Source organism: Ascaphus truei (genome assembly GCF_040206685.1).
Source record: "Ascaphus truei isolate aAscTru1 chromosome 13 unlocalized genomic scaffold, aAscTru1.hap1 SUPER_13_unloc_3, whole genome shotgun sequence".
NCBI classification, from domain to species: Eukaryota; Metazoa; Chordata; class Amphibia; order Anura; family Ascaphidae; genus Ascaphus; species Ascaphus truei.
In genome coordinates, this window is record NW_027453847.1 from 334,836 (window position 1) to 351,860 (window position 17,025).

Here is a 17,025-nt window from a genome sequence, read left to right on the forward strand (position 1 = left end):
AAAGTGACAAGTGTGCCAGCAGGACAGGGCACCTCTCCAGCAGCAGCAGCAGCAGCAGCAGCAGCAGCAGCAGGTGTCAGTGGAGGTCAGAAAAAGTGAGTGCCGGCAGGTAGGGTAGATGAAGAAAGCCACCCCAGAAATATGGTGTCCCCCTGTCTCTCCGCCAGCTGAAATGACAGAGCTGAGCGGTGTTCAAAGTGATTGCTTCTTCCTTTTAAAACCAAGAAGAAGTACCTTGCGGCGAAGCTTGGCTTCTCTGGGTGCTTGTTGGATGGGCGGGGGAGGGGCTGTCTTGGATCTATGTTGTTTGACAAATATTCGCTGCTGCACAAATGTTTGCATGGAATGGCCTAAGCTGATCCTTGCTGCAGGTTCTGGCTCAGATACTAGGCCTCAGCTACTGTGGTGCTTGCCGCTGCTGGATGCTGCTGCTGCTGCTGCCACTGCACCAATGACCAAGCTGCTCTCTCCACAAGGGTGACACTTGTCCTGGGACAGGGCTAGTTGCCCCCCAGCGCCATTCCAACTCATACTTACCTGGCAGAGGAGTAAATTATGCAGCCACGATCCTGCAGGTGGCTCTCCCAGAGCGAGGCTTGCTCATTGCACTTGGAGCTAGCTGACCTCTGCGATTTCCCCACATGCGGGAAACTCGACTGCACAATTTCTGGTAGTGGGGGACTGCGTGCGCGCTCTCCCCTGTTTTTCGACTGTTAGAAAAAACAGAAACAAAAATCAACAACAACAACAACAACCACCACCACCCACAGCACAGGTGTTTGTTCAGACAAGCTGCTATTGCCACTGCTTGGGCTTTGGGCCTGGTCAATAACTGTGGCATAAAAGGAGCACCCACCCACCCACCCACCCACCCACCCACCAACTAGCCAGGTAGCAACATCTCAAACAGGGAGAAATGACAATTAGGCACCTGCGCAGACATTTAGGAATAAATTCAGGTGGATTGGGAAATAGGGAAACACATATAATTCATGAAAAAAACATTCTAAACAAAAAGGGCCAAGAACTGTAGAATATGAGTCGCTGCAGCAGCAGCAGCAGCAGCAGTAAAAATGTATCCCTCTCTTTCCAATGTCCACCTCTCTGGCTGATTGTTTTCTTTTCTTTTTTTGGTTTGAGATACGAATCTCTCTATTATTATACTGAGATAAGTGCAATACACAATGTATAGGTGATTTCAAAGTCACAATTGTATGTTTGATGCCTTTTGAAATATTGTATAAAGCAGCACATTTACAAACAAATCTGGATTCATTTTTTTTTTTTAAATGGCCGTTCCTTGCAGGATATGGGGTTTTTATTTCACCCCCTCCCCACCCTAGTTCTACATGGTATGTATGGGTCTCTGTAGCCAGACCACCCCATGTGATGATATCACAAAGGGAGTATACAGTACGTTCTAGAGTTTCTAGGCTCCAAAGTAACAAAGAGCGGCATTTAAAACCAACAGATTGCAAACTATCTGCTGAGTGGTGCAAAAAACAATATCTATCTATCTATCTATCTCTATCCAGGGAGCAGCAGACAGTGTTAGCTTGCTTCTATATTTATGCAAATGCCAGGTAAGCAGCTATGCTGGTAAAGGGCAAAGTGACAAGTGTGCCAGCAGGACAGGGCACCTCTCCAGCAGCAGCAGCAGCAGCAGCAGCAGCAGCAGCAGCAGGTGTCAGTGGAGGTCAGAAAAAGTGAGTGCCGGCAGGTAGGGTAGATGAAGAAAGCCACCCCAGAAATATGGTGTCCCCCTGTCTCTCCGCCAGCTGAAATGACAGAGCTGAGCGGTGTTCAAAGTGATTGCTTCTTCCTTTTAAAACCAAGAAGAAGTACCTTGCGGCGAAGCTTGGCTTCTCTGGGTGCTTGTTGGATGGGCGGGGGAGGGGCTGTCTTGGATCTATGTTGTTTGACAAATATTCGCTGCTGCACAAATGTTTGCATGGAATGGCCTAAGCTGATCCTTGCTGCAGGTTCTGGCTCAGATACTAGGCCTCAGCTACTGTGGTGCTTGCCGCTGCTGGATGCTGCTGCTGCTGCTGCCACTGCACCAATGACCAAGCTGCTCTCTCCACAAGGGTGACACTTGTCCTGGGACAGGGCTAGTTGCCCCCCAGCGCCATTCCAACTCATACTTACCTGGCAGAGGAGTAAATTATGCAGCCACGATCCTGCAGGTGGCTCTCCCAGAGCGAGGCTTGCTCATTGCACTTGGAGCTAGCTGACCTCTGCGATTTCCCCACATGCGGGAAACTCGACTGCACAATTTCTGGTAGTGGGGGACTGCGTGCGCGCTCTCCCCTGTTTTTCGACTGTTAGAAAAAACAGAAACAAAAATCAACAACAACAACAACAACCACCACCACCCACAGCACAGGTGTTTGTTCAGACAAGCTGCTATTGCCACTGCTTGGGCTTTGGGCCTGGTCAATAACTGTGGCATAAAAGGAGCACCCACCCACCCACCCACCCACCCACCCACCAACTAGCCAGGTAGCAACATCTCAAACAGGGAGAAATGACAATTAGGCACCTGCGCAGACATTTAGGAATAAATTCAGGTGGATTGGGAAATAGGGAAACACATATAATTCATGAAAAAAACATTCTAAACAAAAAGGGCCAAGAACTGTAGAATATGAGTCGCTGCAGCAGCAGCAGCAGCAGCAGTAAAAATGTATCCCTCTCTTTCCAATGTCCACCTCTCTGGCTGATTGTTTTCTTTTCTTTTTTTGGTTTGAGATACGAATCTCTCTATTATTATACTGAGATAAGTGCAATACACAATGTATAGGTGATTTCAAAGTCACAATTGTATGTTTGATGCCTTTTGAAATATTGTATAAAGCAGCACATTTACAAACAAATCTGGATTCATTTTTTTTTTTTAAATGGCCGTTCCTTGCAGGATATGGGGTTTTTATTTCACCCCCTCCCCACCCTAGTTCTACATGGTATGTATGGGTCTCTGTAGCCAGACCACCCCATGTGATGATATCACAAAGGGAGTATACAGTACGTTCTAGAGTTTCTAGGCTCCAAAGTAACAAAGAGCGGCATTTAAAACCAACAGATTGCAAACTATCTGCTGAGTGGTGCAAAAAACAATATCTATCTATCTATCTATCTCTATCCAGGGAGCAGCAGACAGTGTTAGCTTGCTTCTATATTTATGCAAATGCCAGGTAAGCAGCTATGCTGGTAAAGGGCAAAGTGACAAGTGTGCCAGCAGGACAGGGCACCTCTCCAGCAGCAGCAGCAGCAGCAGCAGCAGCAGCAGGTGTCAGTGGAGGTCAGAAAAAGTGAGTGCCGGCAGGTAGGGTAGATGAAGAAAGCCACCCCAGAAATATGGTGTCCCCCTGTCTCTCCGCCAGCTGAAATGACAGAGCTGAGCGGTGTTCAAAGTGATTGCTTCTTCCTTTTAAAACCAAGAAGAAGTACCTTGCGGCGAAGCTTGGCTTCTCTGGGTGCTTGTTGGATGGGCGGGGGAGGGGCTGTCTTGGATCTATGTTGTTTGACAAATATTCGCTGCTGCACAAATGTTTGCATGGAATGGCCTAAGCTGATCCTTGCTGCAGGTTCTGGCTCAGATACTAGGCCTCAGCTACTGTGGTGCTTGCCGCTGCTGGATGCTGCTGCTGCTGCTGCCACTGCACCAATGACCAAGCTGCTCTCTCCACAAGGGTGACACTTGTCCTGGGACAGGGCTAGTTGCCCCCCAGCGCCATTCCAACTCATACTTACCTGGCAGAGGAGTAAATTATGCAGCCACGATCCTGCAGGTGGCTCTCCCAGAGCGAGGCTTGCTCATTGCACTTGGAGCTAGCTGACCTCTGCGATTTCCCCACATGCGGGAAACTCGACTGCACAATTTCTGGTAGTGGGGGACTGCGTGCGCGCTCTCCCCTGTTTTTCGACTGTTAGAAAAAACAGAAACAAAAATCAACAACAACAACAACAACCACCACCACCCACAGCACAGGTGTTTGTTCAGACAAGCTGCTATTGCCACTGCTTGGGCTTTGGGCCTGGTCAATAACTGTGGCATAAAAGGAGCACCCACCCACCCACCCACCCACCCACCCACCAACTAGCCAGGTAGCAACATCTCAAACAGGGAGAAATGACAATTAGGCACCTGCGCAGACATTTAGGAATAAATTCAGGTGGATTGGGAAATAGGGAAACACATATAATTCATGAAAAAAACATTCTAAACAAAAAGGGCCAAGAACTGTAGAATATGAGTCGCTGCAGCAGCAGCAGCAGCAGCAGTAAAAATGTATCCCTCTCTTTCCAATGTCCACCTCTCTGGCTGATTGTTTTCTTTTCTTTTTTTGGTTTGAGATACGAATCTCTCTATTATTATACTGAGATAAGTGCAATACACAATGTATAGGTGATTTCAAAGTCACAATTGTATGTTTGATGCCTTTTGAAATATTGTATAAAGCAGCACATTTACAAACAAATCTGGATTCATTTTTTTTTTTTAAATGGCCGTTCCTTGCAGGATATGGGGTTTTTATTTCACCCCCTCCCCACCCTAGTTCTACATGGTATGTATGGGTCTCTGTAGCCAGACCACCCCATGTGATGATATCACAAAGGGAGTATACAGTACGTTCTAGAGTTTCTAGGCTCCAAAGTAACAAAGAGCGGCATTTAAAACCAACAGATTGCAAACTATCTGCTGAGTGGTGCAAAAAACAATATCTATCTATCTATCTATCTCTATCCAGGGAGCAGCAGACAGTGTTAGCTTGCTTCTATATTTATGCAAATGCCAGGTAAGCAGCTATGCTGGTAAAGGGCAAAGTGACAAGTGTGCCAGCAGGACAGGGCACCTCTCCAGCAGCAGCAGCAGCAGCAGCAGCAGCAGCAGCAGCAGGTGTCAGTGGAGGTCAGAAAAAGTGAGTGCCGGCAGGTAGGGTAGATGAAGAAAGCCACCCCAGAAATATGGTGTCCCCCTGTCTCTCCGCCAGCTGAAATGACAGAGCTGAGCGGTGTTCAAAGTGATTGCTTCTTCCTTTTAAAACCAAGAAGAAGTACCTTGCGGCGAAGCTTGGCTTCTCTGGGTGCTTGTTGGATGGGCGGGGGAGGGGCTGTCTTGGATCTATGTTGTTTGACAAATATTCGCTGCTGCACAAATGTTTGCATGGAATGGCCTAAGCTGATCCTTGCTGCAGGTTCTGGCTCAGATACTAGGCCTCAGCTACTGTGGTGCTTGCCGCTGCTGGATGCTGCTGCTGCTGCTGCCACTGCACCAATGACCAAGCTGCTCTCTCCACAAGGGTGACACTTGTCCTGGGACAGGGCTAGTTGCCCCCCAGCGCCATTCCAACTCATACTTACCTGGCAGAGGAGTAAATTATGCAGCCACGATCCTGCAGGTGGCTCTCCCAGAGCGAGGCTTGCTCATTGCACTTGGAGCTAGCTGACCTCTGCGATTTCCCCACATGCGGGAAACTCGACTGCACAATTTCTGGTAGTGGGGGACTGCGTGCGCGCTCTCCCCTGTTTTTCGACTGTTAGAAAAAACAGAAACAAAAATCAACAACAACAACAACAACAACCACCACCACCCACAGCACAGGTGTTTGTTCAGACAAGCTGCTATTGCCACTGCTTGGGCTTTGGGCCTGGTCAATAACTGTGGCATAAAAGGAGCAAACCCAACTAGCCAGGTAGCAACATCTCAAACAGGGAGAAATGACAATTAGGCACCTGCGCAGACATTTAGGAATAAATTCAGGTGGATTGGGAAATAGGGAAACACATATAATTCATGAAAAAAACATTCTAAACAAAAAGGGCCAAGAACTGTAGAATATGAGTCGCTGCAGCAGCAGCAGCAGCAGCAGTAAAAATGTATCCCTCTCTTTCCAATGTCCACCTCTCTGGCTGATTGTTTTCTTTTCTTTTTTTGGTTTGAGATACGAATCTCTCTATTATTATACTGAGATAAGTGCAATACACAATGTATAGGTGATTTCAAAGTCACAATTGTATGTTTGATGCCTTTTGAAATATTGTATAAAGCAGCACATTTACAAACAAATCTGGATTCATTTTTTTTTTTTAAATGGCCGTTCCTTGCAGGATATGGGGTTTTTATTTCACCCCCTCCCCACCCTAGTTCTACATGGTATGTATGGGTCTCTGTAGCCAGACCACCCCATGTGATGATATCACAAAGGGAGTATACAGTACGTTCTAGAGTTTCTAGGCTCCAAAGTAACAAAGAGCGGCATTTAAAACCAACAGATTGCAAACTATCTGCTGAGTGGTGCAAAAAACAATATCTATCTATCTATCTATCTCTATCCAGGGAGCAGCAGACAGTGTTAGCTTGCTTCTATATTTATGCAAATGCCAGGTAAGCAGCTATGCTGGTAAAGGGCAAAGTGACAAGTGTGCCAGCAGGACAGGGCACCTCTCCAGCAGCAGCAGCAGCAGCAGCAGCAGCAGCAGCAGCAGGTGTCAGTGGAGGTCAGAAAAAGTGAGTGCCGGCAGGTAGGGTAGATGAAGAAAGCCACCCCAGAAATATGGTGTCCCCCTGTCTCTCCGCCAGCTGAAATGACAGAGCTGAGCGGTGTTCAAAGTGATTGCTTCTTCCTTTTAAAACCAAGAAGAAGTACCTTGCGGCGAAGCTTGGCTTCTCTGGGTGCTTGTTGGATGGGCGGGGGAGGGGCTGTCTTGGATCTATGTTGTTTGACAAATATTCGCTGCTGCACAAATGTTTGCATGGAATGGCCTAAGCTGATCCTTGCTGCAGGTTCTGGCTCAGATACTAGGCCTCAGCTACTGTGGTGCTTGCCGCTGCTGGATGCTGCTGCTGCTGCTGCCACTGCACCAATGACCAAGCTGCTCTCTCCACAAGGGTGACACTTGTCCTGGGACAGGGCTAGTTGCCCCCCAGCGCCATTCCAACTCATACTTACCTGGCAGAGGAGTAAATTATGCAGCCACGATCCTGCAGGTGGCTCTCCCAGAGCGAGGCTTGCTCATTGCACTTGGAGCTAGCTGACCTCTGCGATTTCCCCACATGCGGGAAACTCGACTGCACAATTTCTGGTAGTGGGGGACTGCGTGCGCGCTCTCCCCTGTTTTTCGACTGTTAGAAAAAACAGAAACAAAAATCAACAACAACAACAACAACAACCACCACCACCCACAGCACAGGTGTTTGTTCAGACAAGCTGCTATTGCCACTGCTTGGGCTTTGGGCCTGGTCAATAACTGTGGCATAAAAGGAGCAAACCCAACTAGCCAGGTAGCAACATCTCAAACAGGGAGAAATGACAATTAGGCACCTGCGCAGACATTTAGGAATAAATTCAGGTGGATTGGGAAATAGGGAAACACATATAATTCATGAAAAAAACATTCTAAACAAAAAGGGCCAAGAACTGTAGAATATGAGTCGCTGCAGCAGCAGCAGCAGCAGCAGTAAAAATGTATCCCTCTCTTTCCAATGTCCACCTCTCTGGCTGATTGTTTTCTTTTCTTTTTTTGGTTTGAGATACGAATCTCTCTATTATTATACTGAGATAAGTGCAATACACAATGTATAGGTGATTTCAAAGTCACAATTGTATGTTTGATGCCTTTTGAAATATTGTATAAAGCAGCACATTTACAAACAAATCTGGATTCATTTTTTTTTTTTAAATGGCCGTTCCTTGCAGGATATGGGGTTTTTATTTCACCCCCTCCCCACCCTAGTTCTACATGGTATGTATGGGTCTCTGTAGCCAGACCACCCCATGTGATGATATCACAAAGGGAGTATACAGTACGTTCTAGAGTTTCTAGGCTCCAAAGTAACAAAGAGCGGCATTTAAAACCAACAGATTGCAAACTATCTGCTGAGTGGTGCAAAAAACAATATCTATCTATCTATCTATCTCTATCCAGGGAGCAGCAGACAGTGTTAGCTTGCTTCTATATTTATGCAAATGCCAGGTAAGCAGCTATGCTGGTAAAGGGCAAAGTGACAAGTGTGCCAGCAGGACAGGGCACCTCTCCAGCAGCAGCAGCAGCAGCAGCAGGTGTCAGTGGAGGTCAGAAAAAGTGAGTGCCGGCAGGTAGGGTAGATGAAGAAAGCCACCCCAGAAATATGGTGTCCCCCTGTCTCTCCGCCAGCTGAAATGACAGAGCTGAGCGGTGTTCAAAGTGATTGCTTCTTCCTTTTAAAACCAAGAAGAAGTACCTTGCGGCGAAGCTTGGCTTCTCTGGGTGCTTGTTGGATGGGCGGGGGAGGGGCTGTCTTGGATCTATGTTGTTTGACAAATATTCGCTGCTGCACAAATGTTTGCATGGAATGGCCTAAGCTGATCCTTGCTGCAGGTTCTGGCTCAGATACTAGGCCTCAGCTACTGTGGTGCTTGCCGCTGCTGGATGCTGCTGCTGCTGCTGCCACTGCACCAATGACCAAGCTGCTCTCTCCACAAGGGTGACACTTGTCCTGGGACAGGGCTAGTTGCCCCCCAGCGCCATTCCAACTCATACTTACCTGGCAGAGGAGTAAATTATGCAGCCACGATCCTGCAGGTGGCTCTCCCAGAGCGAGGCTTGCTCATTGCACTTGGAGCTAGCTGACCTCTGCGATTTCCCCACATGCGGGAAACTCGACTGCACAATTTCTGGTAGTGGGGGACTGCGTGCGCGCTCTCCCCTGTTTTTCGACTGTTAGAAAAAACAGAAACAAAAATCAACAACAACAACAACAACCACCACCACCCACAGCACAGGTGTTTGTTCAGACAAGCTGCTATTGCCACTGCTTGGGCTTTGGGCCTGGTCAATAACTGTGGCATAAAAGGAGCAAACCCAACTAGCCAGGTAGCAACATCTCAAACAGGGAGAAATGACAATTAGGCACCTGCGCAGACATTTAGGAATAAATTCAGGTGGATTGGGAAATAGGGAAACACATATAATTCATGAAAAAAACATTCTAAACAAAAAGGGCCAAGAACTGTAGAATATGAGTCGCTGCAGCAGCAGCAGCAGCAGCAGTAAAAATGTATCCCTCTCTTTCCAATGCCCACCTCTCTGGCTGATTGTTTTCTTTTCTTTTTTTGGTTTGAGATACGAATCTCTCTATTATTATACTGAGATAAGTGCAATACACAATGTATAGGTGATTTCAAAGTCACAATTGTATGTTTGATGCCTTTTGAAATATTGTATAAAGCAGCACATTTACAAACAAATCTGGATTCATTTTTTTTTTTTAAATGGCCGTTCCTTGCAGGATATGGGGTTTTTATTTCACCCCCTCCCCACCCTAGTTCTACATGGTATGTATGGGTCTCTGTAGCCAGACCACCCCATGTGATGATATCACAAAGGGAGTATACAGTACGTTCTAGAGTTTCTAGGCTCCAAAGTAACAAAGAGCGGCATTTAAAACCAACAGATTGCAAACTATCTGCTGAGTGGTGCAAAAAACAATATCTATCTATCTATCTATCTATCTATCTCTATCCAGGGAGCAGCAGACAGTGTTAGCTTGCTTCTATATTTATGCAAATGCCAGATAAGCAGCTATGCTGGTAAAGGGCAAAGTGACAAGTGTGCCAGCAGGACAGGGCACCTCTCCAGCAGCAGCAGCAGCAGCAGCAGCAGCAGCAGGTGTCAGTGGAGGTCAGAAAAAGTGAGTGCCGGCAGGTAGGGTAGATGAAGAAAGCCACCCCAGAAATATGGTGTCCCCCTGTCTCTCCGCCAGCTGAAATGACAGAGCTGAGCGGTGTTCAAAGTGATTGCTTCTTCCTTTTAAAACCAAGAAGAAGTACCTTGCGGCGAAGCTTGGCTTCTCTGGGTGCTTGTTGGATGGGCGGGGGAGGGGCTGTCTTGGATCTATGTTGTTTGACAAATATTCGCTGCTGCACAAATGTTTGCATGGAATGGCCTAAGCTGATCCTTGCTGCAGGTTCTGGCTCAGATACTAGGCCTCAGCTACTGTGGTGCTTGCCGCTGCTGGATGCTGCTGCTGCTGCTGCCACTGCACCAATGACCAAGCTGCTCTCTCCACAAGGGTGACACTTGTCCTGGGACAGGGCTAGTTGCCCCCCAGCGCCATTCCAACTCATACTTACCTGGCAGAGGAGTAAATTATGCAGCCACGATCCTGCAGGTGGCTCTCCCAGAGCGAGGCTTGCTCATTGCACTTGGAGCTAGCTGACCTCTGCGATTTCCCCACATGCGGGAAACTCGACTGCACAATTTCTGGTAGTGGGGGACTGCGTGCGCGCTCTCCCCTGTTTTTCGACTGTTAGAAAAAACAGAAACAAAAATCAACAACAACAACAACAACCACCACCACCCACAGCACAGGTGTTTGTTCAGACAAGCTGCTATTGCCACTGCTTGGGCTTTGGGCCTGGTCAATAACTGTGGCATAAAAGGAGCAAACCCAACTAGCCAGGTAGCAACATCTCAAACAGGGAGAAATGACAATTAGGCACCTGCGCAGACATTTAGGAATAAATTCAGGTGGATTGGGAAATAGGGAAACACATATAATTCATGAAAAAAACATTCTAAACAAAAAGGGCCAAGAACTGTAGAATATGAGTCGCTGCAGCAGCAGCAGCAGCAGCAGTAAAAATGTATCCCTCTCTTTCCAATGCCCACCTCTCTGGCTGATTGTTTTCTTTTCTTTTTTTGGTTTGAGATACGAATCTCTCTATTATTATACTGAGATAAGTGCAATACACAATGTATAGGTGATTTCAAAGTCACAATTGTATGTTTGATGCCTTTTGAAATATTGTATAAAGCAGCACATTTACAAACAAATCTGGATTCATTTTTTTTTTTTAAATGGCCGTTCCTTGCAGGATATGGGGTTTTTATTTCACCCCCTCCCCACCCTAGTTCTACATGGTATGTATGGGTCTCTGTAGCCAGACCACCCCATGTGATGATATCACAAAGGGAGTATACAGTACGTTCTAGAGTTTCTAGGCTCCAAAGTAACAAAGAGCGGCATTTAAAACCAACAGATTGCAAACTATCTGCTGAGTGGTGCAAAAAACAATATCTATCTATCTATCTATCTCTATCCAGGGAGCAGCAGACAGTGTTAGCTTGCTTCTATATTTATGCAAATGCCAGGTAAGCAGCTATGCTGGTAAAGGGCAAAGTGACAAGTGTGCCAGCAGGACAGGGCACCTCTCCAGCAGCAGCAGCAGCAGCAGCAGCAGCAGCAGCAGGTGTCAGTGGAGGTCAGAAAAAGTGAGTGCCGGCAGGTAGGGTAGATGAAGAAAGCCACCCCAGAAATATGGTGTCCCCCTGTCTCTCCGCCAGCTGAAATGACAGAGCTGAGCGGTGTTCAAAGTGATTGCTTCTTCCTTTTAAAACCAAGAAGAAGTACCTTGCGGCGAAGCTTGGCTTCTCTGGGTGCTTGTTGGATGGGCGGGGGAGGGGCTGTCTTGGATCTATGTTGTTTGACAAATATTCGCTGCTGCACAAATGTTTGCATGGAATGGCCTAAGCTGATCCTTGCTGCAGGTTCTGGCTCAGATACTAGGCCTCAGCTACTGTGGTGCTTGCCGCTGCTGGATGCTGCTGCTGCTGCTGCCACTGCACCAATGACCAAGCTGCTCTCTCCACAAGGGTGACACTTGTCCTGGGACAGGGCTAGTTGCCCCCCAGCGCCATTCCAACTCATACTTACCTGGCAGAGGAGTAAATTATGCAGCCACGATCCTGCAGGTGGCTCTCCCAGAGCGAGGCTTGCTCATTGCACTTGGAGCTAGCTGACCTCTGCGATTTCCCCACATGCGGGAAACTCGACTGCACAATTTCTGGTAGTGGGGGACTGCGTGCGCGCTCTCCCCTGTTTTTCGACTGTTAGAAAAAACAGAAACAAAAATCAACAACAACAACAACAACAACCACCACCACCCACAGCACAGGTGTTTGTTCAGACAAGCTGCTATTGCCACTGCTTGGGCTTTGGGCCTGGTCAATAACTGTGGCATAAAAGGAGCAAACCCAACTAGCCAGGTAGCAACATCTCAAACAGGGAGAAATGACAATTAGGCACCTGCGCAGACATTTAGGAATAAATTCAGGTGGATTGGGAAATAGGGAAACACATATAATTCATGAAAAAAACATTCTAAACAAAAAGGGCCAAGAACTGTAGAATATGAGTCGCTGCAGCAGCAGCAGCAGCAGCAGTAAAAATGTATCCCTCTCTTTCCAATGTCCACCTCTCTGGCTGATTGTTTTCTTTTCTTTTTTTGGTTTGAGATACGAATCTCTCTATTATTATACTGAGATAAGTGCAATACACAATGTATAGGTGATTTCAAAGTCACAATTGTATGTTTGATGCCTTTTGAAATATTGTATAAAGCAGCACATTTACAAACAAATCTGGATTCATTTTTTTTTTTTAAATGGCCGTTCCTTGCAGGATATGGGGTTTTTATTTCACCCCCTCCCCACCCTAGTTCTACATGGTATGTATGGGTCTCTGTAGCCAGACCACCCCATGTGATGATATCACAAAGGGAGTATACAGTACGTTCTAGAGTTTCTAGGCTCCAAAGTAACAAAGAGCGGCATTTAAAACCAACAGATTGCAAACTATCTGCTGAGTGGTGCAAAAAACAATATCTATCTATCTATCTATCTCTATCCAGGGAGCAGCAGACAGTGTTAGCTTGCTTCTATATTTATGCAAATGCCAGGTAAGCAGCTATGCTGGTAAAGGGCAAAGTGACAAGTGTGCCAGCAGGACAGGGCACCTCTCCAGCAGCAGCAGCAGCAGCAGCAGCAGCAGCAGGTGTCAGTGGAGGTCAGAAAAAGTGAGTGCCGGCAGGTAGGGTAGATGAAGAAAGCCACCCCAGAAATATGGTGTCCCCCTGTCTCTCCGCCAGCTGAAATGACAGAGCTGAGCGGTGTTCAAAGTGATTGCTTCTTCCTTTTAAAACCAAGAAGAAGTACCTTGCGGCGAAGCTTGGCTTCTCTGGGTGCTTGTTGGATGGGCGGGGGAGGGGCTGTCTTGGATCTATGTTGTTTGACAAATATTCGCTGCTGCACAAATGTTTGCATGGAATGGCCTAAGCTGATCCTTGCTGCAGGTTCTGGCTCAGATACTAGGCCTCAGCTACTGTGGTGCTTGCCGCTGCTGGATGCTGCTGCTGCTGCTGCCACTGCACCAATGACCAAGCTGCTCTCTCCACAAGGGTGACACTTGTCCTGGGACAGGGCTAGTTGCCCCCCAGCGCCATTCCAACTCATACTTACCTGGCAGAGGAGTAAATTATGCAGCCACGATCCTGCAGGTGGCTCTCCCAGAGCGAGGCTTGCTCATTGCACTTGGAGCTAGCTGACCTCTGCGATTTCCCCACATGCGGGAAACTCGACTGCACAATTTCTGGTAGTGGGGGACTGCGTGCGCGCTCTCCCCTGTTTTTCGACTGTTAGAAAAAACAGAAACAAAAATCAACAACAACAACAACAACCACCACCACCCACAGCACAGGTGTTTGTTCAGACAAGCTGCTATTGCCACTGCTTGGGCTTTGGGCCTGGTCAATAACTGTGGCATAAAAGGAGCAAACCCAACTAGCCAGGTAGCAACATCTCAAACAGGGAGAAATGACAATTAGGCACCTGCGCAGACATTTAGGAATAAATTCAGGTGGATTGGGAAATAGGGAAACACATATAATTCATGAAAAAAACATTCTAAACAAAAAGGGCCAAGAACTGTAGAATATGAGTCGCTGCAGCAGCAGCAGCAGCAGCAGTAAAAATGTATCCCTCTCTTTCCAATGTCCACCTCTCTGGCTGATTGTTTTCTTTTCTTTTTTTGGTTTGAGATACGAATCTCTCTATTATTATACTGAGATAAGTGCAATACACAATGTATAGGTGATTTCAAAGTCACAATTGTATGTTTGATGCCTTTTGAAATATTGTATAAAGCAGCACATTTACAAACAAATCTGGATTCATTTTTTTTTTTTAAATGGCCGTTCCTTGCAGGATATGGGGTTTTTATTTCACCCCCTCCCCACCCTAGTTCTACATGGTATGTATGGGTCTCTGTAGCCAGACCACCCCATGTGATGATATCACAAAGGGAGTATACAGTACGTTCTAGAGTTTCTAGGCTCCAAAGTAACAAAGAGCGGCATTTAAAACCAACAGATTGCAAACTATCTGCTGAGTGGTGCAAAAAACAATATCTATCTATCTATCTATCTCTATCCAGGGAGCAGCAGACAGTGTTAGCTTGCTTCTATATTTATGCAAATGCCAGGTAAGCAGCTATGCTGGTAAAGGGCAAAGTGACAAGTGTGCCAGCAGGACAGGGCACCTCTCCAGCAGCAGCAGCAGCAGCAGCAGCAGCAGCAGCAGGTGTCAGTGGAGGTCAGAAAAAGTGAGTGCCGGCAGGTAGGGTAGATGAAGAAAGCCACCCCAGAAATATGGTGTCCCCCTGTCTCTCCGCCAGCTGAAATGACAGAGCTGAGCGGTGTTCAAAGTGATTGCTTCTTCCTTTTAAAACCAAGAAGAAGTACCTTGCGGCGAAGCTTGGCTTCTCTGGGTGCTTGTTGGATGGGCGGGGGAGGGGCTGTCTTGGATCTATGTTGTTTGACAAATATTCGCTGCTGCACAAATGTTTGCATGGAATGGCCTAAGCTGATCCTTGCTGCAGGTTCTGGCTCAGATACTAGGCCTCAGCTACTGTGGTGCTTGCCGCTGCTGGATGCTGCTGCTGCTGCTGCCACTGCACCAATGACCAAGCTGCTCTCTCCACAAGGGTGACACTTGTCCTGGGACAGGGCTAGTTGCCCCCCAGCGCCATTCCAACTCATACTTACCTGGCAGAGGAGTAAATTATGCAGCCACGATCCTGCAGGTGGCTCTCCCAGAGCGAGGCTTGCTCATTGCACTTGGAGCTAGCTGACCTCTGCGATTTCCCCACATGCGGGAAACTCGACTGCACAATTTCTGGTAGTGGGGGACTGCGTGCGCGCTCTCCCCTGTTTTTCGACTGTTAGAAAAAACAGAAACAAAAATCAACAACAACAACAACAACAACCACCACCACCCACAGCACAGGTGTTTGTTCAGACAAGCTGCTATTGCCACTGCTTGGGCTTTGGGCCTGGTCAATAACTGTGGCATAAAAGGAGCAAACCCAACTAGCCAGGTAGCAACATCTCAAACAGGGAGAAATGACAATTAGGCACCTGCGCAGACATTTAGGAATAAATTCAGGTGGATTGGGAAATAGGGAAACACATATAATTCATGAAAAAAACATTCTAAACAAAAAGGGCCAAGAACTGTAGAATATGAGTCGCTGCAGCAGCAGCAGCAGCAGCAGTAAAAATGTATCCCTCTCTTTCCAATGTCCACCTCTCTGGCTGATTGTTTTCTTTTCTTTTTTTGGTTTGAGATACGAATCTCTCTATTATTATACTGAGATAAGTGCAATACACAATGTATAGGTGATTTCAAAGTCACAATTGTATGTTTGATGCCTTTTGAAATATTGTATAAAGCAGCACATTTACAAACAAATCTGGATTCATTTTTTTTTTTTAAATGGCCGTTCCTTGCAGGATATGGGGTTTTTATTTCACCCCCTCCCCACCCTAGTTCTACATGGTATGTATGGGTCTCTGTAGCCAGACCACCCCATGTGATGATATCACAAAGGGAGTATACAGTACGTTCTAGAGTTTCTAGGCTCCAAAGTAACAAAGAGCGGCATTTAAAACCAACAGATTGCAAACTATCTGCTGAGTGGTGCAAAAAACAATATCTATCTATCTATCTATCTCTATCCAGGGAGCAGCAGACAGTGTTAGCTTGCTTCTATATTTATGCAAATGCCAGGTAAGCAGCTATGCTGGTAAAGGGCAAAGTGACAAGTGTGCCAGCAGGACAGGGCACCTCTCCAGCAGCAGCAGCAGCAGCAGCAGCAGCAGCAGGTGTCAGTGGAGGTCAGAAAAAGTGAGTGCCGGCAGGTAGGGTAGATGAAGAAAGCCACCCCAGAAATATGGTGTCCCCCTGTCTCTCCGCCAGCTGAAATGACAGAGCTGAGCGGTGTTCAAAGTGATTGCTTCTTCCTTTTAAAACCAAGAAGAAGTACCTTGCGGCGAAGCTTGGCTTCTCTGGGTGCTTGTTGGATGGGCGGGGGAGGGGCTGTCTTGGATCTATGTTGTTTGACAAATATTCGCTGCTGCACAAATGTTTGCATGGAATGGCCTAAGCTGATCCTTGCTGCAGGTTCTGGCTCAGATACTAGGCCTCAGCTACTGTGGTGCTTGCCGCTGCTGGATGCTGCTGCTGCTGCTGCCACTGCACCAATGACCAAGCTGCTCTCTCCACAAGGGTGACACTTGTCCTGGGACAGGGCTAGTTGCCCCCCAGCGCCATTCCAACTCATACTTACCTGGCAGAGGAGTAAATTATGCAGCCACGATCCTGCAGGTGGCTCTCCCAGAGCGAGGCTTGCTCATTGCACTTGGAGCTAGCTGACCTCTGCGATTTCCCCACATGCGGGAAACTCGACTGCACAATTTCTGGTAGTGGGGGACTGCGTGCGCGCTCTCCCCTGTTTTTCGACTGTTAGAAAAAACAGAAACAAAAATCAACAACAACAACAACAACCACCACCACCCACAGCACAGGTGTTTGTTCAGACAAGCTGCTATTGCCACTGCTTGGGCTTTGGGCCTGGTCAATAACTGTGGCATAAAAGGAGCAACCCACCAACTAGCCAGGTAGCAACATCTCAAACAGGGAGAAATGACAATTAGGCACCTGCGCAGACATTTAGGAATAAATTCAGGTGGATTGGGAAATAGGGAAACACATATAATTCATGAAAAAAACATTCTAAACAAAAAGGGCCAAGAACTGTAGAATATGAGTCGCTGCAGCAGCAGCAGCAGCAGCAGTAAAAATGTATCCCTCTCTTTCCAATGTCCACCTCTCTGGCTGATTGTTTTCTTTTCTTTTTTTGGTTTG

At 47.1% G+C, this 17,025-nt stretch overlaps 11 pseudogenes; all 11 read left to right on the forward strand.

Moving 5' to 3' along the window:
* Nucleotides 1–529: 529 nt before the first annotated feature.
* LOC142473986 (U1 spliceosomal RNA) lies at nt 530–702 on the forward strand (annotated as a pseudogene).
* Nucleotides 703–2,140: 1,438 nt separating this feature from the next.
* On the forward strand, nt 2,141–2,313 carry LOC142473987 (U1 spliceosomal RNA; annotated as a pseudogene).
* Nucleotides 2,314–3,745: 1,432 nt separating this feature from the next.
* On the forward strand, nt 3,746–3,918 carry LOC142473988 (U1 spliceosomal RNA; annotated as a pseudogene).
* A 1,438-nt stretch (nt 3,919–5,356) lies between these two features.
* On the forward strand, nt 5,357–5,529 carry LOC142473989 (U1 spliceosomal RNA; annotated as a pseudogene).
* Nucleotides 5,530–6,945: 1,416 nt separating this feature from the next.
* Nucleotides 6,946–7,118, forward strand: LOC142473990 (U1 spliceosomal RNA; annotated as a pseudogene).
* Nucleotides 7,119–8,519: 1,401 nt separating this feature from the next.
* LOC142473992 (U1 spliceosomal RNA) lies at nt 8,520–8,692 on the forward strand (annotated as a pseudogene).
* A 1,415-nt stretch (nt 8,693–10,107) lies between these two features.
* Nucleotides 10,108–10,280, forward strand: LOC142473993 (U1 spliceosomal RNA; annotated as a pseudogene).
* Nucleotides 10,281–11,690: 1,410 nt separating this feature from the next.
* LOC142473994 (U1 spliceosomal RNA) lies at nt 11,691–11,863 on the forward strand (annotated as a pseudogene).
* A 1,410-nt stretch (nt 11,864–13,273) lies between these two features.
* LOC142473996 (U1 spliceosomal RNA) lies at nt 13,274–13,446 on the forward strand (annotated as a pseudogene).
* A 1,410-nt stretch (nt 13,447–14,856) lies between these two features.
* Nucleotides 14,857–15,029, forward strand: LOC142473997 (U1 spliceosomal RNA; annotated as a pseudogene).
* Nucleotides 15,030–16,439: 1,410 nt separating this feature from the next.
* LOC142473998 (U1 spliceosomal RNA) lies at nt 16,440–16,612 on the forward strand (annotated as a pseudogene).
* The last annotated feature ends 413 nt before the right edge of the window (nt 16,613–17,025 follow it).